Source organism: Ovis canadensis, chromosome 9, assembly GCF_042477335.2.
Source record: "Ovis canadensis isolate MfBH-ARS-UI-01 breed Bighorn chromosome 9, ARS-UI_OviCan_v2, whole genome shotgun sequence".
In the NCBI taxonomy this organism is placed as follows: domain Eukaryota; kingdom Metazoa; phylum Chordata; class Mammalia; order Artiodactyla; family Bovidae; genus Ovis; species Ovis canadensis.
In genome coordinates, this window is record NC_091253.1 from 54,796,618 (window position 1) to 54,822,723 (window position 26,106).

The 26,106-nt window shown below is 39.0% G+C and overlaps 1 protein-coding gene and 1 pseudogene across 1 annotated transcript in view; both read right to left on the reverse strand.

The window, feature by feature from the left end:
* Positions 1-26,106, reverse strand: part of CPA6 (carboxypeptidase A6) — a 312,714-nt gene that overhangs the window by 221,132 nt on the left and 65,476 nt on the right. The gene's annotated exons all lie outside the window — the stretch shown is intronic.
* LOC138446207 (transcription elongation factor A protein 1 pseudogene) lies at positions 2,571-4,291 on the reverse strand (annotated as a pseudogene).

Genomic DNA, 26,106 nt, shown 5'->3' on the forward strand with positions numbered 1-26,106 from the left:
ACAAAATGCTTCTAGGCATCTGTTTTGAATGGATTTTAATGCCTCTGAAAGTCTTTTCATTGATAATGTGCTAAGCTAAACATTCTCAATTTCATATCATTGACTTGAGTACTGCATACTATGCTTTTTACTACTAAAAGTTCAACACATGCTTATGCTAATCGGTTTGATAGTTGGGATTCCAGAGTGGGAATCTCTTTACCTACATAAAGTAATCAAATGGCAAAATAGCCAGGGATGTCAACAGCTATCATGATTTTGATGGATAGGAAGTCACAATCAAGAACTGTTTAGCCAAAGCACCCTCACCCAATTAATCAGCATTCTAGCCGGTTTTAGTCTCTTCTCATGTGAATGGCTGTTTACTGCTTATAGAGCATTTCCTCACATAGTTCAATCTATTGTTAGGCTTAGATCCAAGAATGTTAGGACTTAATTGTCTCATTTCCTCAGTAACTGGTGCATCCTGTTATTCCTTGGCTGCAATTGTTGATGGTGATCATAATACAGACTTGGAGGCAGGCTGTGCTGGGGATTATGCATTGTTTTTGATGGAAGCCATGGAGCACACGACACACATATAAAACTAACGTGCGCAGGCTGGACTTAAAGCTATTCATTGTCCTTTTCTTAAAGATTAGTATTAAAGTGCATCTTCCCCAGGATTCCCATCTTTATGTCACTCTGAATAGAGGAATAGATTAGACATGAGTTGAGAATGCCATCTGTTTCCATTCACACAAAGTGTAATTTAACATGAGTGTTTGTTACTTTCAAGGCAGTTAGGTAAACTTACAAGCCTTTCACATGACTATATATGTGAGCATACATGAAATACACACATACACACATATAGAAACATCTATTATCAAGAAAGAAATCATTATCGATTTTTAAAATTTTTCTACTTTTAACAATTATATGTTCAGACATCACCTGTCTTCCTAGTTCTAGTCTTATTTTTTTGAATCTGTCTGTTAGATATTTCCACCCTGAATGTTTTTGTACCACAAAAGGAACACATTTAAAATTTAACCCTACACCTCCAGCCCTAACTGGCTTTCCTACTTTAGCTACCATGTATACCATTTAACCTTTCTGTTATCCAAGGTCCAAAACTTGAAGTCAGCTTAACTGTCATTGTAGCTGTAATTAATCTGTGGCATAGCCAATTACGTTAAATGCTTATTTTCATGGGCTAATTTGGTCATTTGTATGTGTACCTTATTTGGCAAAGTGGTTAAATTTTTTCTAGTTTGTACACGTTTTGGGCCCATCTCTTCAAATGTTTTTTCTCTCCTCTTCCCTACTATTTCCTTTTTCCTGGCCACTGGGTACTTTGGTTACATGTATATCAGGCTGCTTGATATTTTCTCATAGTTTACTAATGAGCCATATTTTTTTGGCACTTTTATCTCTACTTCATTTAAAATGGTTTCTATTGTTATGTCTTCTTCAAGTTCACTGATCTCTTATTCAGCCTTATCATCTATTTTTTTTTTCATTTTAGCCATTATAATTTTCATCTCTAGAATTTCAATGTGTCTTTTTCATATTTTCCATGTTGCTACTTACATGCTTAATCTTTTGTCTGACTTATTGAACACATGAAATACTGTTATAATGACTGTTACAACATTCTTATCTACCTATTCTATCATTGGTGGCATTTGTAGGTCTGTTTCTATTAATTTTCCTCTTTATGGCTCATCTTTTTCTACTCTTTTTTTTTTACATGTTTAATAACAAGAAACTTTATTGAATTACAAATTTAAAAATGGCTCACTTAAAAGTGGGACTATTTTAATCTTCTTACACTCATTCTTTCAAAAATTCATGTTATTTTCCAAGTGATAAAAGGTTACTCTGTGACCTGACAAAGTAGAGGTGGGATGGCACCAGTGGCCAATTCTTACATGTGGTGTCTTCATGTGGACTTCTGGATGTTTTCTCTACTGCATCAAACTGACCTGCGGTGAGCAGTGGGGAAAGGGAGGGAGGAGGGGCATGCAAGCTGGTGCTGAAGTCTTTCCATAGGGGTTGGAGAGGGGAGATGGAGCAGGATGAGATGTGGTCCTCGTAATTGGAGATTCAAGATGTGCTACAGCCAGTGAGATCATTCTTCCTTATTCCCAACCAAGCAGATGGCACACACTTAACTGCAAGGTCCGTCCCATAAACGTGGGCCATGTTATAGCCCACACACTTGTCTGTCCCTCAGCCTTACTCCTGTGTAACAGAGGCAGCAAGTCAGTTAGGACAGAAATGTGCTCCATCAGTCTCCATATGGAAAGACCACAGCTTAATGATCTATATAAGCCTTAAAGTCCTCAGTCAGGACAGATTTCCAAATCAAAGTCAAGTCAGGAACTGTTCACAGGAACCACACTATTTTAAAATGCTAACATCTTCCTCCCAGTGTGTCTTCCTACAAAAGGTAAAAATGGTCCAAACTTTCCATTCTTTGCCTGTCTGGAATTTATGAAAAGCATACCAAATTATGACGGTGTTCTGTAAAACTAAAATACACTACAAAGTCAAACAGGTAAATAAACAACAAACCAAACTGATTTCAACAAAGTCAAGTCATATTTCCAAAAACTAAAATCTATTAAGAACAAGTAATACACATGTACAAGAAATTACAAGAAATGAGGATCACAGTTAGTTACAAATGCAAAATAATATCTAATTATCCCAGACTTGTGAACAGAATAATTAAAATCAATTTCATATGCTAGTTCAAATATTATATACAATTTAGATAAGCTGGTCAAGTATTACTTGAATACACACCATGTCTGATAAACTTATAATTACACTGCCTCTTATCCTTTTTTAATATTTGCAGGTACATGCCAATATAGGAAAAAAAATGTAATTTCCACTTGCGTGTTAACTGAGAAGAGTAACATTCTACTGCGTATGTTTTATATTGTATAAAAGTTGTTACATTTTCTTTTAAGAAGAAAAAAAAGGTAAAAATTAACTGCCAAAAGTTTATAAAAATGAAAAAAAAAAGTTTTGAAACAGATACCATTATGTGGTCTCCCTACTGACCTGAAACTACAGAAGGCGTTTAAGGAAGGGACACTATGTCAAAACCAGAGACTAACCCAAGGGAGGCAAGTTACTTTAAAAATCTGATTTGCAGGAAAACTAGCTAGTTGACCTAGTCTTTAAAGCTAATTAATTACAAAATCCATCTTCTTAATGGTCCAGGTGTTTTGCCAATGCTTCCAACTCAACAGAACTTCCACCGGTTTCCACACTCGTTGCAGACGACAAACGTTGTCATGGGTTCATCAGCACTCCGCGTTTGTACCTGGGTGTAAGTGCAGTTCTTCTTTTTACATTTGCCGCACGTGAACAAGTCTGTCTGGGTCCCGCCCGTCTTGGCCATCTGGTGCTCTCTGATGGCTTCTTTGGTCAAGTTTTTCCGCATCTCTTTGAGCTCATCACTAGCCATCTCCTCTGCTGTCATTCTAGCAAACAAGTCAGGAGGAATGTTCCCACACAGCACGTTTTTCCTTAAATTTGGATTTTTGGCATCCTTAAGATTTGATATCCTACTTCGTACTCTATTTTTGTATTTCATGTCTGTATTCCTTATTTCTTGATAGATAGCTTCCTCAATCTGAGATCCCAATTCTTCCTCGTCAGCTCCAATGGCGATGTAGTCATCTCCTGTTCGGAGAGCAGCAGCAAGCATCTCCCTGCACTTTAACCGCACAGAATCAGAAGTGCTCGGCGCCCGAGGGAAAGATGAGACGTACGTGTCCCGGGCATTGGTCTCGTCCTTTCTGCTACTCATGTTGCCACTGGAGCTTTCCTCTCTTGCTTCAGGGCTATTCTGTGACGTAACTGCAGTATCTTTTTTCTTTTCTTCAGAGTCTTTATCTGTTGATGGTCCATCTAATAACTTTTTCCAGGATTTGATGAGGGACTTTGCTAAAGATGTAACTTCTTCATCTGTGCTCTGCTTGCGAATAGCATTCACTGACATTCCAATTCTTGTGGACTGTAATAGTTCCAGGGTCATGGGAATATTCTTAAGCTCCTTCAGTAAATCCAATGCTCCAGCCGCGTTCTTCTTCTGCACCATCTTGTGCATCTTCTCGGCAATGCGGATCACCTCGTCCTCCATGGCTCCGGCGGGCCTGCCCCGCGCCCGGCCGTGTGGGACGGGAAGTACGCGAAGCTGGCGGGCAGCGGGCGAGTCCAGGCGTCTGCGAGGCGCCTCAGCAGGCCGTGCCCAGGCGCTTCCTCACCGACCGAGCCCGCGGCGGCGGCAGCCTACTCTTTTTTTTTTTAAGGAGGCTAATCACTCTACAATATTGTAGTGGGTTTGCCATACATTGACATGAATCAGCCATGGGTGTACATGTGTTCCCCATCCTGAACACCCCCTCCCACTTCCCTCCCCATCCCATCCCTCTGGGTCATCCCAGTGCACCAGCCCTGAGCACCCTGTCTCATGCATTGAACACTCTTCTGCATGCCTGGCAATACTTGATTTGGACACCAATCATTGGGTAAAATATTCCAACGTGGGGGTCTTGGACATTTTTTGTATTCTAATATTTTTAAGTTCTATTCTTAGACGTTAAGATACCTGGACACAATTTGATTCTCCTGTTTTGCTTTGAAGCATTACTAATCAGGATTAGAATAGCTTCTGTTCTACAGATCATTTTTGTTCCACCGCTACAGGAAGATTCTTCTGAGTTCTGTCTCTGAGGTCCTGTGAATGAAGAGGATTTTTCTCCTCTATCCTCTGGGATGCAAAGGTTCACATAGTCAAAGCTATGGTTTTCCCAGTAGTCATGTACAGATGTGAGAGCTGGACCATAAAGAAGGCTGAGCACTGAAGAATTGATGCTTTTGAACTGTGGTTTAGAGAAGACTCGAGTCCCTTGGATTACAAGGAGGATCAAACCAGTCAATCCTAAAGGCAATCGATCCTGAAAATTCATTGGAAGGACTGATGTTGAAGCTGAAGCTTCAGTACTTTGGCCACCTGATGGAAAGAGCCAACTTACTGGAAAAGACTCTGATGCTGGGAAAGATTGAAAGCAGGAGGAGAAGGGGATGACAGAGGATGAGATGGTTGGATGGCATCACTGACTCAATGGACATGAGTTTGAGCACACTCTGGGAGATGGTGATGGACAGGGAAGCCTGGTGTGCTGCAGTCCACAGGGTGGCAAAGAGTTGGACACAACTGAGTGACTGAACAACAGCAACAATCCTTTGGGAAGATAAACTATTGCTGCATTCCTGCCCTACCTGGAATACAGGGACTGTTCTCTTTAATCTTTGTGCTGGTTCTTTCTCCAGGGTTAAGTAGTTTCACATTGATTTGCTGATTAATACTCAGTGGAAGATTTGAGGAGCTCCCTGCAGATCTCTGGAACTTTCTTATTTCCTGTATTTTCTCCATAAGCTATACCTTCCATTACCTTTGTCTCCTCAACTGAGGGAGACTTAGGCTCTGCCTCAGCCCTCCCCCCACCCCTCCCCCACTGCTTCCTGGAAACTCTCTCTAGTCAGGAAGCTGGAGCAATCAGACTACTAGCCTTATTTGTTTCTTCTCATTGATCATTGTCAGTTCTGATGTTCAGTATCTGAATACCATTGTTTCATTTTATTTTCTTAGTTGTTTTAGGAGGAAGTTATAGCCAATCTTTGCTAATCCATCCTGGTTAAAAGTAGAAGTTGCGGTGCCCTGTTCAACCTCTTGGGTCAATCTTTGTCCAACTCACCCAACTTGAAACAACACATCTTCTGACACCTGAACTACTGACTACAGTAATTTTTCTAACAAATCTTCTAGCTTTAGGCTCTGCTATTTGTCATTCATTCCCTCTAACTCAGTCTCAGTAAATTTTTATATACCACGGCTTTTTTCAGAACCAGCGGCATCTGCCCCTTGGCTTTAGGATGCAATTCAAATTCCTAGTCTGGCACACACGATCTTCCACCTTCTGACCTCCAGTGATCATTCCAAACTTACTTCTTTCTATTCCAGCCAGGCTGAACTAAACAGGTTTCCAACATTACCTGTGAATCATAGTCTCTTTGACTGGTTACAATATTCTCTCCATAAGGAACACTCTCCTTTAAGCCTATTCAAGTTCTACCAACTTTCAAGAAGCGGTTTAAGTCCTATTTCCTTAATGGATCCTGTAAGACTCTAATCCATGTAGCTCCTGTATATATTTTTGCTTTCATTGCCTGAATTATTGACTTGCCTACTAAGACAGAAAGTTTGTAAGTAACTTAATAGTTTTCCTAAGTTATCTAAGAGCTTCTCAGAACAAAGCTCAAAAGTTAGGCAATTCTGATTTCTTTTTACATTGGATGAGAGAGTTATTGACATCAGAAGCTTGTCTTACACACCATTCCCCTAGTGCTTAAGCTTATCACTGTCATGTGATATGTTCAGTTCAGTTGCTCAGTCGTGTCTGACCCTTTGTGACCCCATGGAATGCAGCACGCCAGGCTTCCCTGTCCATCACCAACTCCTGGAGCTTGCTCAAACTCATGTCCATTGAATTGGTGATGCCATCCAACCATCTCATACTCTGTCATCCATGTAGGAGCTTAATAAATGTTTCATGGTCATTCTCTATCCTGTTATATTCTCTCACTGAAAATGCAAATACAAGTTTCCTATCCCTGATAATCTGTCAGTTCTGCAAAGCTTCAAAGTGATGGGCTGTTGGAACTCTAAGTTCTTATCTCCCTGACTGTCAAGAACAAATCATCAGTATCCTCCCACGTGGGATGATTTTTTTACGACAGGCGGATGGATGCCAATGAAACAACCAAATGCCAACGAATTAGTGTGAAGACCACAGATTCTCCCCTGATCAAGACTGAGCTGATGCCTGGCAAATCTAGGTACTTGTACAGGTCTCAGCCAGTATCAACCCTAGAGAGTCAGGAAGTTGTCCACTGTCTCTCAGGAGCAGTGGACCCCCAAAGAGCAGGGTCCTTTCTGGCTGGGTATCCAGATGTGTCAAAGAGTGATTGCTTGTGTGTGAAGTTGCTTCAGTTGTGTCCAACTCTGTGATTCTATGGACTATAGGTGGTCAGGCTCCTCTGTCCATGGGATTCTTCAGGTAAGAATACCAGAGTGGGTTGCCATGCCCTCCTCCAGGGGCTCTTCCCAACCTAGGGATCAAACCCACGTCTCTTATGTCTGTTACATTGGCAGGCAGGTTACCACTAGCACTTGAGAAGCCCCATGTCAAACAGCACCCTGTGCCTTACAGGGATTTCTGTTTGTATCTCTATTTCTATATTCTCAGCATCTTCCTGGTGTAACTAGCCCTATGGCTACTTTTTGTACTATGGCACACATTTAAAGATCAGAATCATTAAATACCATGATGGAATTACAGCTCATGGTGTCTGTAAAAGGATCCACAGGTGCCATTCTCATAGTCACTTTCTAGCCATTTTCTGGTCTGTGGGGAATATCACTATCTCCTTGAGTTGACCAAAGGCACTGATCTATATTCTAACTTTCTTTCTGCCTGGAAGATTTCTTCCTCAGACACAGGCATAGCTTACTTTCTCACTTCATTCAAAGTTCTAATCATTTCATTGGAGAAGACTTCTCCAATCTCAGTAGCTACAGTAGCCCTCCCTGGGACTTCCCTGGTGGTCCAGTGGTTGAAACTCCAGGTAGGGAGCATGGGTTTGATCCCTGGTTGGGGAACTGGGATCCCACATGCAGTGTGGTATGGTCAATAAAAATAAAATAAAATAATAAAATAGCCCTCCCCCTCTATCCTTAACTTTATATCACCTTATACTGCTCGATAATAGCACATACATCTGTTTGATACATTTGTCTGTTGCTTCTCAACCATAATATAGGTGGAGCCTACATGGCTAGAATGAAGCCAGGCACATGGCAAAGGCTCAGAAAAGTGTCTGTTGAATGAATGAGAATCAGTGAATGGCTGGAACATGTTTTGGTTTGGTCAGGCTCTCATTTAGACTCATGAGGCAAAATTTTCTCATGTTCTGCTTAATACACAATCATTTTGGTACCAGTACAGCATCACATGAGCCCCTTCATGACTTCTCTTATCAAGTGGTACCCACATGAATAGTTATCATGGGAGTGACCCAGCTCAACTGTCTATTTGAGGGAGATCACCATGACAGGAGATCAAGTTATTAGGATCTTTTTTGGGTCACATTCTCCCCTTAGCCAGGGCTGCTACCACCATCTGTCATTTAATTAATCAACTCTCATAAAACTCTGGTTCAGATCACTACAAATGACCCAATTTTGTCCCTTCTTATGGCTGAGTAACTTTGCATTGTACATATGTGCTTCATCTTCTGTAACCATTTATCTGTCTATGGATATCTAGGTTGCTTCCATGTCCTGGCTACTGTAAATAGCGCTGTAATGAACATTGGGGTCCATGTGTCTTTTTGAATTATGGTTTTCTAAGGTTACATGCCCAGTAGTGGGATTGCTGGGTCATACGGTAGTTCTATTCAAGGTTTTTTAAGGAAGCTCCATACTGTTTTCCATAGTAGGATGGACCTAAAGCCTGTCAGACAGAGTGAAGTAAGTTAGGAAAACAAATATTGTATATTATGTATGTGGAACTAAAAAAAATGGTACAGATGAAGCTTGTTCCAGGACAGGAATAGAGATACAGACATAGAGAACGGATATGTGGGTACGGTGGGGGAAGCGGATGGGGGGATGAATTGGGAGATTAGGTTTGACACATATACACTACCATGTCTAAAGTAGACAGCTAGTGGAAACCTGCCTTTAGTACAAGGAGCTCAGCTTGGTGCTCTGTGACGACCCAGAGAGGTGGGATAGGGTCCACGATGGAGGTGAATTTTGCATGCATATAGCTGATTCATTTCATCGGGCAGCAGCAACTGGCACAACATTGTGAAGCAGTTCTACCACAATTAAAAAAAAAAAAAACAGACCTGGTTCAGGCACACACTAGCATTTTTAAAAATTACCTCTTAATCATATGAATATACATATGAGTAGCCAAAAAGCAAGTAAGAATTATATATACATATATATATAACTTGGGGGAAGTCCATGGGGTCGCAAAGAGTCGGACACCACTGAGAGACCTAACAACAACAACTTGGGGGAAGGTAAGTGCTGAGAGCAGGAATTATGAGTTTCTGGATTGAGGGGTTCTGTCTTGGCTGATCACAACCCACTCTTGACTGCGAAAGCAAACTGTCAGAGCTTTTGCTTTAATATGTAGGCTTTCAAGCAAAATGGTTATAAAACAAAATGGAACTTTATTCACTTGGGGGTTTACGTATTTAATGGTTGGGTTCCAAGCTAGGATTTGGGGATTTTGCAATTTCAAACTGTATGAAAGAAGAGTTTACATACTGAGGTTATTCTTAGAGGGCATGTCAGCTAAGGAATAAATTTATGGACACTGTTTAACTACAAAAGGGGAGAACTTGGGAGTGGTGTCTCAAAAATATAAAAACAAATACAAAATTTTTAAGAGGTTAGGGGATGGGAAACTATATGAGAAATGACTTTTACATTATCAGTGTGAGAGAGTTCAAGAAAAGAATTTTGAAGAACAAAATTCAATTAAACTAAACTCTGCTATATAATGGATACTCATTGCTATTTAGTTGCTCAGTCATGTCTGACTCTTTCGAGACCCGCCAGGCTCCTCTGTCCCTGGAATTCTCCAGGCAAGAATGCTGGAGTGGGGAGCCACTCTTTTCACCAGGCGATCTTCCTGACCCAGGAATCAAATCCATGTCTCCTGCATTGGTAGGCAGCTTCTTTACCATATGAGCCACGTGGGAGGCAATAGATACTCATACATAGTCTTTACTCTGGGTTTTCAGAGCCCAAAAGTCTCAGTCTACTCAAAGTTATCTGTACCTGTCAGGACTTAAATTCCTCCTTTCTTGCTTCTTAGAGGTGACATCTTAACAGCAAATTGATAAATTAGCTCTTCCAGGAAACAGAATAGCAAATTAACTGGGATAATAATAGGAATTTCCCACAGGACACATTCATGGACAGAAGAGTATTGGATAATCACAGTGACCAAGTCATCCTGGTTCATCCAGGACTTTTTGGTTTTAGCTCTAAAATTGCCATCACCAGGGAAACCCCTTATTCCTGGGCAAACTGGGATGGTTGTTATTTTTTAGGTATCTATTTGTGGGATGATGAGCCCTGAGTTCTCAGATAAGATCCAGGACTGTTTTCTGGGTCTTGTGAAGCCATTGCCTGATGTACCAAGGGCAGAACAATAGACTCAGGGTCAGAGGACTAGGCTGGATGGGGGAATTTTGGGGTCTGGCAGATATTCTTTTTTTTTTTTTCTCAGATCACATTTTTTGCATTTTCTAGGCTTGTGACCTTTTGCAAACCACTTGACTGTCTTGCCTCTCTAATAGAGCTGTTGGTGATACAAATTAAACATGGAGGCATGGAATGTCTTAGTGCTGGGCCTAGTATTTGGTAACCACATATTTAATAAGCTGCAGTACATGGTAGTTCATCATCACCTCTGGGCTTTAGAGTCAAGGTTCAGGTTCTGGCTCTTTAGTCATCTGTCACTATGATCTCAGCCAAGTCTCTTCACTTCCCTAAGCCTTGGTTTCCTTATCTGTGAAGTGAAGACAACTACAGCAGCTGTCTCTGTATCAAAGGGTTATTGCAAAATTGAATAAATATGAGTTAGGGGCTTCCCAGAAGGCTCAGAGGGTAAAGAATCTGCCTGCAATGCAGGAGACACAGGAGACCCGGATTCAATCTCTGGGTTGGGAAGATCCCCTGAAGGAGGGAATGGCAACCCAGTCCAGTATTCTTGCCTGGAGAACTCCATGGACAGAGCAGCCTGTTGGGCTGCAGTCCATGGGGTCACAAAGAGTTGGACACAATTGAATGACTGGGCATGCAGGTGGGAATTGCGTTTATCTTTGTGAGATGTTTATCTTTGTATCTCACAGGTACTCAATTAATCTTGATCAAATTCCATAACATTTCATTTGGTAGTTAAGACTTGACTGGTCTTGATAGATCAATGTCTAATATATCAGAGATTAATATATTTAAAGTCATCAAAGACAACAGAAATAAATAACTTAAAGTAACATGATTATTAATGACTACCCAAGATTAGAATTAAAAAATCTGTATAAATAATTATCCTTGTCAAATAAATTTAAAATATGAATAAATTTGATTCTAGCCTGTGATATTTTTAGTCAAATGATCACAGTGCTTATTCAAAGGCATGTTATTTTAAACCACAACTGCACGTAAAGCAATACTGGTGTTCAGGAGTCCAAAGTTCTGAAATTAAGAGTCCTATTAAACGCTCAGAAGCAAGACAAACAGCCATATCAACCGAAGGAGCTGATACAGGACACATTAGAAAAGTAACTACAGAAGGAAATTCTTACTAAATTAAAAATAGGAGTAAGAAAATGTTGCAATGAATCAGAGACTTTTTATGGGAACGGATGTACACCCGTGGTGGATTCATGTCAATGTATGGCAAAACCAATACAGTATTGTAAAGTAAAATAAAGTAAAAAAAAAATGTTGAGTTAGATCCCCTTTTAAAAAAAATTAACTTAAATATACATTCAACTTATGGATAAGTTGCAGGGAAAACGTCATTACGTATTCAAATGTGGGATATATTTCAAGAGACAACAAAATGCCAGTGAATACCAACTTGTGATGGCAAGTATAAGTATATCACATAGTATGATCCAAGTTGATCTACAACATATTTATTGTACAAATCATTTTTATAAACAAAATAATTAAGGATGAGTGACTAATCTAACTAAATCCTATTTCCTGAAGGATGAAATACATTAACCGGAAAATTACATTCTGATAACTGCAAGCATTTGCCACTTTACTGTTCTCACTTAATAATACAAAAGGGAACCTTATGGAAACAAGACAGGAAATTCACATACCGACCAACTATTTGTCTCTTTTTAGAAATAAGATATGTTGGCCTCATACATCTGTTCAGAGTGTCTGTTACAGGTTTTCATAAGTCCAGAGCTCTAATTCCATGACTGAGGTTAGTGGGGCTCAGTATTTTTGTTTTCCACCCTCTCTTTGGCACATCACAGACTGTATTTTTCACCTGCTGACATCTATGTGACCCTGGGTGACCAGTCTGGTTGGCATGTACATAGAAATGATGTGTGCCTCTTTCAGGTCTGGCCCCTGAAATCTCCCTTAAAATCCTTTCTACCTCCCTTTCCCCATTTGCTGAAGGGGTGCAGAGGGTCCATTGCTAAACCCTAGGGCCAGAGAAGATGGCAGGAAAGATGGAAAGAGTTTGGACTTCTGGATAACTCCCAGAGAGAGCACCCCTGGGCCCCACACTGCGTCATGAGCAACAAACAAATCTTTTTTTCTTTTTCTAATATAAATCTATAATATTTATTAAGGTATAATTTTATACAATAGAAAGTAAAGATCTCATGTTCAATTAGGCAAGAGCAACAAATCTTGAGTGCTCCTCATATATTTCTGTGCCTGTGATGGTTTGTGATGTTTAAATTTGAGATACAAATATCTCTTTCATTTTACCAAGTTACTTCGCAGTCCTATATTTTTCAATTTTTTGAATGTTTATGTACATAGCAGCCTGAAATGCTGAACAGACTTCAGGAAATTGGCTTTTAGTGAAAATAACCTAATACAGACCCATTTTAGAAGGAAAATATTACCTTCAGGGACCAAAACATGAACTGATAAATTAAAATGAAACTCCAAACATATCTTTGGCATCAACTCCAAAAACCATTTTGGTTGCTATAGAATAATTCCCTCATGAACTATCTGGAGTTGTTTAATTGACACATCATCTTTTTGTCCTAGCAGATGCCTGTGCAGAGACAAAAAACAGATTTTTTAAAGAACAGAGAGTAGAGAAACCTGAGTATGATTAAGGGATATTTCACTTATTAAAGTGTGAACTATGTGCTGGCAGCTGCTTGAAAATATAATTTATCTTCATAAGTCTCGCATAATGCATTTCATCACTGTACTATTTTTATTGAAACTGTTCTGTAGAGCATTTTAATGATGAAAAGTAAACATTTTTACCCTATGGAGAATTTTAACAGTGAAGTTTCTTGCTCTAACTTATTATATGTACATCATATATTCCTTAGCTGTATGATTTCTAGAGTGGGCATGCTAGGCTATTTTTCTTTAAACCTAGTATCACACATAAATGCTGACCCTTAATTGATGGGTTTATTAAGCAGCAACAGGCCCTATTAATGGGAAGTGAGTGTACTTCTCCTTTAAATCATAGGTCTCCTTAGAAGTGTTGACCTCTTTGCTTCAAACTGGGCACAGATAATCAATACAAATTAATACCCAAAGTAGTTCACATGTAATCTTTATTGGCTGATAATAAGCTAGAACTATGAATGTAAATATATACTCATGGAGTCCTACCACTTAGCATAGACAATGCTAAGCTAAGCCTAGGACACAAAGAACTCTACTGAGGGGCCAATTCAAGCAGGAATAGAAACCTGAATAAAAATTCCACCAATGACTCAGAGCCCCACCATGATGTCCATCTCTAGTTAATGAGGCTGGTGGCTGCAATGGTATCGGTGCATAGATGACTATGAAAAGACTGGCCCCAAACAGGAAAACAACTGTGGAATGAAATTCCTTCTGTTTACCATGCAGCGTTTGTAAACTGTGTAGATGAGGATAACTTTCTTTTAAAAAATTCTACAGAACTAAGATGGCACTCCCTACAAATATGGAACAACAGATATGATACTCAGGGCTATTATTAGAGCTCCCCCTGTACATCCACTCTCTACCCACTCATCTTTGGTAAAGCCAACAAACTCAGTTAGGGACTTTTAAATTACCCTGGTGCACAAACTGAGCTTCCTAGGTGGCTCAGTGGTCAAGAACCCACCTGCCAATGCAGGAGCACCAAGAGATATGGGTTCAATCCCTGAGCTGGGAAGATCCCTTGGAGGAGGGCAAAGCAACCCACTCCAGTATTCTTGTCTGGAGAATTCCATGGACAGAGGAGCCTGGTGGGCTACAGTCCATGGGATCGCAAAGAGCTGGATACGATTGAGCACACACACACACTACACAAACTATCAGAAGAAATAGGACACTCATAGAAGGGAGAACATGTCATAGACCATGGCGGGAGTCAGGACCTCTGCTTTACTCCTGAATTAGTGGAAGTCAGGCAAAGGGGCCTGGCACTTTTCAAGTCGTCAAGATTACTTGCTGAATGGATGGTCTTATATGCAGATGAACTCGTGTTCTAGAGAACTTTGAAAATATTCCTTAAAAGATTTGCTCCCAAAAAGCCTGCTTGAAAGCTGACCTACAAAGTCCAATCAGGCCCTGACTCTGGGCGGTCCTCAAGAGTAGTGCTTTTTAAACCTTTCCATGTCACAGCACATGTGGACAATGAGAGTATTCATATGAAATATTTGGGTAAACTGAGGAATTTGGACTCCAGCATGAGAAGGAGATGATAGGCAACCTCAGGGTTGGTAAGATGGATTTCCCTGCATATCGTTTAGATGCTCTGTTCCAGAGGAGAAAATGAATGAGTAATGCAGGGTGCCTAGTGAGGAGATCTAGATGTATTAAGTAAAAATAACAATAACAGAAACAACTATTATTGATTACTTACCATGTGTCAGCCGCTGTACCCAATGCATTGTGTGTATGTTAGGTGCTCAGTCGTATCTGATTCTTTGCGACCCCATGAACTGTAGCCTTCCATGCTCCTCTGTGCATGGAATCCTCCAGGCAAGAATACTGGAATGGATTGCTATTTCCTTCCCCAGTGGATCTTCTTGACTTAGGGATTGAACCCAGGTCTCTCACATTGTAGACAGATTCTTTATTGTCTGAGCCACCAGGGAAGCCCAACCAATGCATTATGTAGACTATTTCTTTTCATCCTCAAAATAATCCTATAGACTCTACTTTTGGTGATGACAGCATGAGAAGGTCAGATGACTATTCTTCATAGAAAATGACTATGTTGCTGCTGCTGCTGCTGCTAAGTCTCATCAGTCGTGTCCGACTCTGTGCGATCCCATAGATGGCAGCCCACCAGGCTCTCCGGTCCCTGGGATTTTCCAGGCAAGAACACTGGAGTGGGTTGCCATTTCCTTCTCCAATGCATGAAAGTGAAAAGTGAAAGTGAAGTCATTGAGTCGTGTCCGACTCTTCATGACCCCATGGACTGCAGCCTACCAGGCTCATCCGTCCATGGGAATTTCCAGGCAAGAGTACTGGAGTGGGGTGCCATTGCCTTCAATGACTATGCACTAGGCTAAATTATTAACGACAGTCTCTTCAAGGCACTGGAAAAACAACCAAATATAGTTGGCAAGTTGATAAATGTTTATTCATGAGAAACTGATATTGCATGGAATAAGAACTATGGGTTGGCAGCTATTTTTTGGGGGGGTAGGGGGAGGGGGTTGGTCCTGGGAGTATTCCTATCCTCCACCAGCCCCCAATGTGGGCACTGAAAATCTGCACATTTATCAGCTGGAGGTGACAGACTCCATTAGGAGCTGGTGGGAAAGCAGCTAAAAACTCAAGAGAGATTTTGGATATGAAAGAACTGTAGAAGAGCAGATATAATAAACTTCCCTGGCTGACTGCTAAACACTGTGTGTGCTCATCTTATACTCCAGGGAAACTAACAAAAATTAAAAGCAGGAGGGCTTGTGAATATCTCACACCTCTGAATGTGAGCCTAGTTCTGATACTGCTAGTCACTCAGTTGTGTCTTACTATTGCAACCCCATGGACTGACTGTAACCCTCCAGGCTCCTCTCTCCATGGAATTCTCCAGGCAAGAATACTGAAGTGGGTAGCCATTGCCTTCTCCAGGGGATATTCCTGACTCAGGGATTGAACCTGTGTCTCCTGCATTGCAGGAGACAGTGGTAAGATTCCTTACCATCTGAGCCTCCCAGGAAGCCCCATCTGAGTCTAATCTTTACCCAAATTATTGTCTGATATCTAAATTGAAGGTGCAGGGGAGAAATTCATCTACAGCCCAAGAGACTCTGCTTTAAAAAAAAGAAAAATGGCACTTGGGGATTTCAATTTAACTCCAGACATGTTAATAATAAAAACTCCAAAATCTCTCCAAAGGAGAAAATACATTTCAGAGTCACTACAGGTATTATCTACAAATATTTACTAGTTCTAAACTGAAAATTAAGATGTGAAAAAGAACTGGAAAGTATGCCCCATATTTAGAGAAAAGGTAGTCGTTAGAAACTGACGTTGAGTGGGCTCAGATGTTGAATTTAAGATGAAGATTTCAAACAGCTATTATAAATATATTCAAAAACTTAAATTATGTTCAATAAATTAAAGAAAATTAATAACAGATAGCGAATACAAAAGAGAAGAAAACTATAAAAAGATCCAAATGGGCATTTTAGAGATGAAAAATGTATTAACTAAAATGAAAAAAAAAATACCCAAAACTTGATCAGTCAAAGTTTTGAAAGCCAAAGGTAAAAAGAAAATCCTGAAAGCAGGCAATATAAAAATGACTCAGCACATAGAGGGTCACAATGATATGAGTAATGGCTAGCTTTTCATCAGAAACTATGAAGACCACCGAAAGAAAGACCAAAGAAGAAAACTTTGGTCAAGAATTCTCTTTCCAGGGAAACGACTCTTTCAAAATGTGGGTGAAATAAAACTATTTGCAGGTAAAACAAAAACTCAGCAAATTGCCAATGTACCTACACTACAAGAAATGCTTTTAAAAAGTCTTTCAGACTAAAGGGAAGTGATACCAAAAGGTTACTAAGATCCAAAGGAGGAAATTAAGAGCACTGGAAATGTGGAGCTATAGGTATAAGTATATGTGGTATGTTTTTATGTACATATGTGTATAAGTATGTATATATATGTGTATATAGGCACAAATAGGCCTATTTATATGCACACATTTATTTCTACTTACAATTTTTCTTTGCTTTCTGAGCTTCTTTTAAAAATATGACTTCTTAAAGCAAAAATAATTAAATGGTGTTATTGGGCTTAAAACTCATTCATGAAGTCTATATGACATAGTACCAAAAAAGAATGGACGTGCAGATCTATATCAATATAAAGTTCTCACATTTTATGTAAAAAAACCCAGTATTAACTTGAAATAGGTTGTCAGAAGTTTAAAAAGGAATATTGTAATGGCAAAGAAATACAGCTACAAATTTTAATAGAGAAATTAAAATGTCATACAAAATTATTAATTTTACAGAAAGACTATAGAAAGTCATGAGAGAAATGGAAAATAAAATGGATAACAAAATCCAATCATATCAAAAGTTATGAATTAAATAATCAATAGGTAGAAATCATTAGATGAGATTTAAAAAGTAAGATACAGACACTTTGAAGTCAAAAACACAAACAGATTGAAAGTAAAAAGATGCAATAAATATGATAACCGGAGTAAGTAAAATAGACTTAAAGGCAAATAAAATTAAAAGAAACCAAGAGATACATTTCACATTTTTTCAAAGGGTCAATACAGCAGGGAAAATTATAGATGTATATGTATCTAACAATGGAGCTCCAAAATGGATGGAGCAAAAACTGCCAAAATTAAAGGAGAATAAAAAAATCAACACTTGCAAGAGATCAACAGTCTCCCCTCAGTAACTGACAGAATAAGTAGGAAAAAAAAAATCAGTAAGAATAAAGAAAACCCAAAACACGGTAACAACCCTGACATGTATGAAAGTGAAAGTCGGCCAGTCATGTCCGACTCTTTGTAATCCCATGGACTGTATAGCGGAATTCTCCAGGCCAGAATACCGGAGTGGGTAGCCTTTCCCTTCTCCAGGAGATCTTCCCAATCCAGGGATCAAACCCAGGTCTCCCGAACTGCAGGTGGATTCTTTACCAGCTGAGCCACAGGGGAAGCCCATGTATAGAACTTTCCATAAATCCAAGAGCAAAATAAGCATTCTTATTTTGCATTCTAAGTACATATGAGATATTCACCAGATAACCAAGTGCTGGGCCATGAAAACCTTCATAAATTTCAAAGAGCCAAAAGCATACAGAATTTATTCTTCAGCCACAATGGAATTAAATTGGAGACAATAAATTACAGGGAGAATTAAGAAATAGTCAGGAACTGGATGGAAATAAAAAACATAATATATTAAAACATGTGGCATGAACCTAAAGCAGTTCTTGGAAGAATATGGATAACTTGAAATGTTTATATTGGGGAGGAAGTATGATTGAAGACAAATGATCAAAGATTCCACCTTAAGAAACTTTATAAATGAGCAAATTTGATCCAAAGTAAGTAAAGAAAAAAATTAAAAATCAATGAAAAATGAAAGATATAAATGATAAAGTCAATGAGAAAAAGTTGCTTTCTTGAAAAGTTCAATAAAATAAAAAATGATAAACTAATCAAGAAAAAGATGTATACATTACCAGCATCAGGAATAAAACAGGATATCACTGCAAATTCTAAAGACATTAAGAGGCTAATAAAAGAACATTATGAATAACTTTATGCCAACAAGTTTGACAATTCAGAGGAAAGGGAAAATACCTCAGAAGATCAAAATTACCAAAACTGCCTCAAGAAAAAATAAAAAATTTGAATATACTTTTATTATATAAATAAATTAAATCAGTAACTTAAAACTTTCTTATTAAGAAAGGCCAAAACACAGATAACATCACTGTGAATTGAAACAAATATTTAGGAAGACTGCAAATATCAAATAAAATCACAAAACAGAAAAGGATACTCTCCATTTATGAAGTATTATTGAACATGAAAACCAGATAACAATATGAAAGAATAAAGACACAATAGACAAATATCTCTCCCAAATACACAGGCAAAAAATATTTTTAAAATATTTAGCACATCAAATCTAGTAATGTTTGAAAAAGATATAATGCATGACAAAATAGGGTTTATTCTACAACTAAAAAGTTGTCTTAATAGTAAAAGAAAAAATCAAGAATGGAATAGATTATATTAATGAAGCAAAAAGTCATACGACCACATAATAGGTGAGAAAACTCATTTGACAATTAACATCCATTCCTGATTTTAAAAAAATCTTAGCAAATTAGTAATAGATGAGAATTACTCAATCTTGTAAAGAGCATCTATAATGTCTATTGATGATTTAACAAACTTCTCAACAAAGTTGGTAAAAGGGGAATGTATTTCAACATAATAAAGGTCATTTGTAACAAGTCCACAGCTAACATCATACTCAACAGTGAAGCACTGAAAACATTTTGTTTAAAATCAGGAACAAGACAAGATACCCACTCTCATCCTCTTATTCAACATACTTTTGGAAGTTCTAACCAGAGCAATCAGACAAGGAGGAGAAAGTGATCAAAATTAGAAAGGGAGAAGTAAAAATTCACCATTTACAGATAACATGATATTATATCTGGAAAACCCTAAGGACACCCAAGACGGACGGGTCATGGTGGAGAGTTCTGACAAAATGTTGTCCATGGAGAAGGGAATGGCAAACCATTTCAGTGTTCTTGCCTTGAGAACCCCATGTATAGTATGAAAAGGCAAAAAGATAGGACACTGAAAGATGAACTTCCCAGGTTGGTAGGTGCCCAATATGCTACATATTGGAAACAGTGGAGACATAACTCCAGAAAGAATGAAGAGATGGAGCCAAAGCAAAAACAACACCCAGTTGTGGATGTGACTGGTGATGGAAGCAAGGTCAGATGATGCAAAGAACAATATTGCATAGGAACCTGGAATGTTAGGTCCATGAATCAAGGCAAACTGGAAGTGGTCAAACAGATGACAAGAGTGAACATCAACATTTTAGAAATCAGGGAACTAAAGTGGACTGGAATGGGTGAATTTAATTCAGATGACCATTAAATCTACAACAGTGGGCAAGAATCCCTTAGAAGAAATGGAGTAGCCCTCATAGTCAACCAAAGAGTCCAAAATGCAGTACTTGGATGCAGTCTCAAAAATGACAGAATGATCTCTGTTTCCAAGGCAAACCATTCTATACAACAGTAATCCAAGTCGATGCTCCAACCAGTAATGCTGAAGAAGCTGAGGTTGAACTGTGGTCGTGTGATGACTTACAAGACCTTCTAGAACTAACAGCAAAAAAGATGTCCTTTTCATCACAAGGGACTAGAATGCAAAAGTAGGAGGTCAAGAGATCCCTGGAGTAACAGGCAAATTTGGCCTTTGAGTACAAAATGAAGCAGGGCAAAGGGCAACAGAGCTTTGTCAGAAGAACACACCGGTCATAGGCAAAAACCCTCTTCCAACAACACAAGAGATGACTGTACACATGGACATCACCAGATGGTCTATTCTGAAATCAGATTGATTATATTCTTTGCAGCCAAAGATGGAGAAGATCTATGAAAGAAAGTGAAAATGAAAGTCTTCCCTGTTGGCTCAGGTGGTAAAGCATCTGCCTACAAATGCAGGAGACCTTGGTTCAATCCCTGGGTTGGGAAGATCCCCCTGAGAAGGAAATCGCAACCCACTCGATCATTCTTGCCTGGAGATTCCTGTGGATGGAGGGATAGATAAGATCTACACAGTCAGCAAAAACAAGACCAGGAGCTGACTTTAACTCAGATTATGAACTCCTTATTGCCAAATTCAGACTTGAAATGAAGAAAGTAGGTAAAACCACTAGACCATTCAGGTATAATCCAAATCAAATCCCTTACGATTGTACAGTGGAAGTGACAAATAGATTCAAGAGATTAGATCAGATAGAGTGCCTGAAGAACTGTGGATGGAGGTTTGTGACGTTGTACAGTAGGCAGTGATCAAGACCATCCCCCCCCCCCAAAATATGCAAAAAGGAAAAATGGTTATCTGAGGAGGCCTTACAAATTGCTGAGAAAACAAGAGATGTGAAAGGCAAAGGAGAAAGGGAAAGATCTACTCATTTGAATGCAGAGTTCCAAATAATATCAAGGAGAGATAAGAAAGCCTTCCCCAGCAATCAATGCAAAGAAATAGAGGAAAACAACAGAATGGGAGAGACTAGAGATTTCCTCAAGAAAATTAGAGATACCAAGGGGACATTCCATGCAAAGATGGGCTTGATAAAGGACAGAAATGGTGTGGACCTGAAACAGAAGCAGAATATATTAAGAAGAGGTGGCAAGAATACACAGAAGAACTGTACGAAAAAGACCTTCATGACCCAGATAACCCCAATGGTGTGATCAGTCATCTAGGGCCAGACATCCTGGAATACAAAGTCAAGTGGGCCTTAGGAAGCATCACTACAAACAAACCTAGTGGAGGTGATGGAATTCCAGTTGAGCTATTTCAAATCCTAAAAGATGACGCTGTGAAAGTGCTGCACTCAATATGTCAGCAAATTTGGAAAACTCAGCAGTGGCCACAGGACTGGAAAAGGTCAGTTTGCATTCCAATCCCAGAGAAAGGCAATGCTAACTACTGCACAATTGCACTAATCTCTCATGCTAACAAAGAAATGCTCAAAATTCTTCAAGCCAGGCTTCAGCAGTACATCAACTGTGAACTTCCAGATATTCAAGCTGGATTTAGAAAAGGCAGAGGAACCAAAGATCAAATTGCCAATATCCACTGGATCATTAATAAAGCAAAAGAGTTCCAAAAAAAGTACTTCTGCTTTATTGACTATGCTAAAGCCTTTGACTGTGTGGATCACAATAAACTGTTAAAATTCTGAAAGAGATGGGAATACCAGGTCACCTGACCTGCCTCCTGAGAAATTTGTATGCAGGCCAAGAAGAAATAGTCAGAACTGGACATGGAACAACAGACTGGTTCCGAATTGGTAAAGGAATATGTCAAGTCTGTATATTGTTGCCCTGCTTATTTAGTTTATATGCAGAGTACATCGATGGAAATGCTGGGCTGGATGAAGCACAAGCTGGAATCAAGGTTGCTGGGAGAAATATCAATAACTTCAGATATGCAGATGACACCACCCTTATGGCAGAAATCAAAGAAGAAGTAAAGAGCCTCTTGATGAAAGTGAAAGAGGAGAGTGAAGAAATTGGCTTAAAACTCAATGTTCAGAAAACTAATATCATGGCATCTGGTCCCATCACTTCATGGCAAATAGATGAGGAAACAATGAAACATTGAAAGACTTGATGTTGGGGGAGCACTCCAAAATCACTGCAGATGGTGACTGCCATGAAGATGCTTGCTCTTTGGAAGAAAAGCTATGACCAACCTAGACAGCATATTAAAAACCAGAGACATTACTTTGCCGACAAAGGTCTATTTAGTCAAAGCTATGGCTTTTCCAGAAATCATGTATGGATGTAAGAGTTGGACTATAAAGAAAGCTGAGTGCCGAAGAGTTGATGCTTTTGACTGTGGTGTTGAAGAAGACTCTTGAGAGTCCCTTGGACTATGAGGAGATCCAACCTGTTCATCCTAAAGGAGATCAGTCCTGGGTGTTCATTGGAAGAACTGATGTTGAAGCTGAAACTCCAATACTTCAACGACCTGATGTGAAGAAATGACTCATTGAAAAAGACCCTGATGCAGGGAAAGATTGAAGTCAGGAGGAGAAGGGGACGACAGAGGATGAGATGGTTGGATAGCATCACCAAGTCAATGGACATGAGTTTGAGCAAGCTCCAGGAGTTGGTGATGGGCAGGGAAGCCTGACGTGCTGCAGTCCATGGGGTTGCAAAAAGTTGGACACACCTGATCGACTGAGCTGAACTGACTGAAGGAATGTATTAAACATTTTAGAATAAACAAATTCAGCAAAGTTGTATGATACAAAATCAGTATACAAAAATTTGTTGCATTTGTTTACACTAATGATGAACTAGCAGAGATAGAAATTTAAAATTCCATTTACAATTGCATTAAAAATACTTAGGCATACATTTAATCAAGGAGGTGAAAATTCTGTACACTAGAAACTAGAAGACGTTGAGGAAAGAAGTTGAAAATGACACCAATAAGTTGATAGATATTCTGTGCTCATAGGTTGGAAGAATATTGTTGAAATGTCCATGCTACTCAAGGCAAGCCTAAGATTCAATGCAAATCCCTATCAGAATTCCAATGGCATTTTTCACAGAACTAGGACAAACAATCCTACAACTTGTGAGACCTCAAATGATTCTGAATAACCAAAACAATCTTAGGAAGCACAAAGCTGAAGGCTGAACTATACTACAAAGTTAAAGTAACCAAAATAGAGCGGAATAGGCATAAAAGCAGACACATAGATGAAGGAACACGGTAGAAAGCCCAGAAAATAAACCATGCTTATATGGTCAATTAATTTATGACAAAGGCACCAAGAATATATAACAGGGAAAAACAGTCTCTTAATAAATGGAGTTGGGAAAGCTGGACAGCTACATGCAAAAGAATGAAATTGGACCCCTTATCTTATACCACAGACAAATATAAACTCAAAATGGAAGAAAGACTTGAATGTAAGACCTGAAACCATAAAATTCCTAGAAGAAAACAGGCAGTAAGTTTCTTGATATTGGCCTTGGCAATGGTTTCTGGATTTGACACCAGAGGCAAAGGCAACAAAAGCAAAAATAAACTTCTAGTAAGACTACATCAAACTAAAATGTTTCTGCATGGCAAAGAAAGCTATGAACACAATGAAAAAGTAATCCCTATTGAAAGGGAAAAAAACTTGTAAATCATATATCTAGTAAGTGGTTAGTAGCCAAAATATATAAAGAATGTGTATAACAAAAACCCAAATAATCCAATTTAAAAATGGCAGAGGATCTGAACAGATACTTCTACAAAGAAGACATACAGATGGCCAAGAGGTGTATGGAAAGGTGCTCAACATCACTAATTATCAGGAAAATTCCATTTGACACCTTGATGAGATATCGCCTCATATCTGTCAGAATGACTATCATCAAAAAGACAAAGAAATAATAGTGTTTGCAAGGATGTGGCGATAAGGGAACCCTTGTGCACTGTTAGTGGGAATGTAAATTGGTGCAGTCACCGTGGAAAACAGGATGAAGTTTCCTCAAAAAACTAAAAATAGACCTATCATATGATTCGGAGATTCCTCTTCTGAGTGTTTTATCTGAAGAAAACAAAAACACTAACTCAAAAAGATAAATACGCTCCCATTTTCACTACAGTGTTTATTATAATAACAAAGATACAGAAACAACCTAAGTATCTACTGATAGATGAATGGACAAAGCAAATGTGATTACTCTCTCTCTCTCACACACACATAATATTAATCAGCCATAAAAAGGAAGGAAATTTTGCCCTTTGGCAAAAATTGGACCTTGAGGGCTTTATGTTAAGTAAGTCAGAGGAAGAAAAATGCTGTGTGATATCACTTTTATGTGGAATCCAAACAATACAAAACCAAATCAATAATATGGTTTAATAGATACAAAAAACAAATTCATGATTACCAGAGCTGGGGATGAGTTGGATTAAAAGGGGTCAAAAAATTCCAGTAATACATACATGATGAGGATATAAAGTACAGCATGATGGCTATAGTTAATAGCACCATGTTGCATATTTAAGAGTTGCAAATAAAGTAGATCTTAAAAGTTTTGATCACAAGAAAAACTTTTATAGCAATACATGGTGATGGATTTTAACTAGACATTGTAGTATTGAATCATTATGTTGCACACCTGAAACTGGTTCATTTATGCCAATTAAACTTCAGAAAACAAACAGAATAAATCTCTCAGATTTGCATACATAGAAAACTTTGTAGTAAAATTTTCTACCATGCTGACAAATATCTCAACTGAAGGATTTCATGAATTTGGAGTCCATTAAAATATTTTAAAATTGAGAGAGAGCATCTATGAAAATGTTCAAGGTCAGGAGGAGTGACCTCGTCCAAGGTAAGGAGCAGTGGCTACACTTTGTTCAAGCAGCCGTGAAGAGATAACCCATGTTCAAGGTAAGAGAAACCCAGAAAGATGGTAGGTGTTGTGAGAGGGCGTCAGAGGGCAGACACACTGAAACCATAATCACAGAAAACTAGCCAGTCTGATCACATGGACCATAGCCTTGTATAAGTCAAACTAAGCCATGCTGTGTGGGGCCACTCAAGGCAGACGGGTCATGGTGAAGAGGTCTGACAGGATGTGATCCACTGGAGAAGGGAATGGCAAACCACTTCAGTATTCTTGCCTTGAGAACCCCATGAACAGTAGGAAAAGGCAAAATGATAGGATACTGAAAGAGGAACTCCCCAGGTCATTGGGTGCCCAATATGCTACTGGAGATCAGGAGAAATAACTCCAGAAAGAATGAAGAGATGGAGCAAAAGCAAAAACAATACCCAGCTGTGGATGTGACTGGTGATAGAAGCAAGGTCCAATGCTGTAAAGAGCAATATTGTATAGGAACATGGAATGTTAGGTCCATGAATCAAGGCAAACTGGAAGAGGTCAAACAGGAGATGGCAAGAGTGAACATTGACATTCTAGGAATCAGCAAACTAAAATGGACTGGAATGGGTGAATTTAACTCAGATGACCATTATATCTACTACTGTGGGCAGGAATCCCTTAGAAGAAATGGAGTAGCCCTCATAGTCAACAAGAGAGTCCAAAATGCAGTACTAGGATGCAATCTCAAAAACAACAGAATGATCTCTGTTCATTTCCAAGGCAAACCATTCAATATCACGGTGATCAAAGCCTATGCCCCAACCAGTAACACTGAAGAAGCTGAAGTTGAATGGTTCTATGAAGACCTACAAGACCTTTTAGAACTAACACTCAAAAAAGATGTCCTTTTCATTATAGGGGACTGGAATGCAAAAGTAGGAAGTGAAGAAACACCTGGAGTAACAGGCAAATTTGGCCTTGGAGTACGGAATCAAGCAAGGAAACAGCTAATAAAGTTTTGCCAAGAGAACACACTGGTCATAGCAAACACCCTCTTCCAACAACACAAGAGAAGACTCTACACATGGACATCACCAGATGGTCAACACCGAAATCAGACTGATTATATTCTT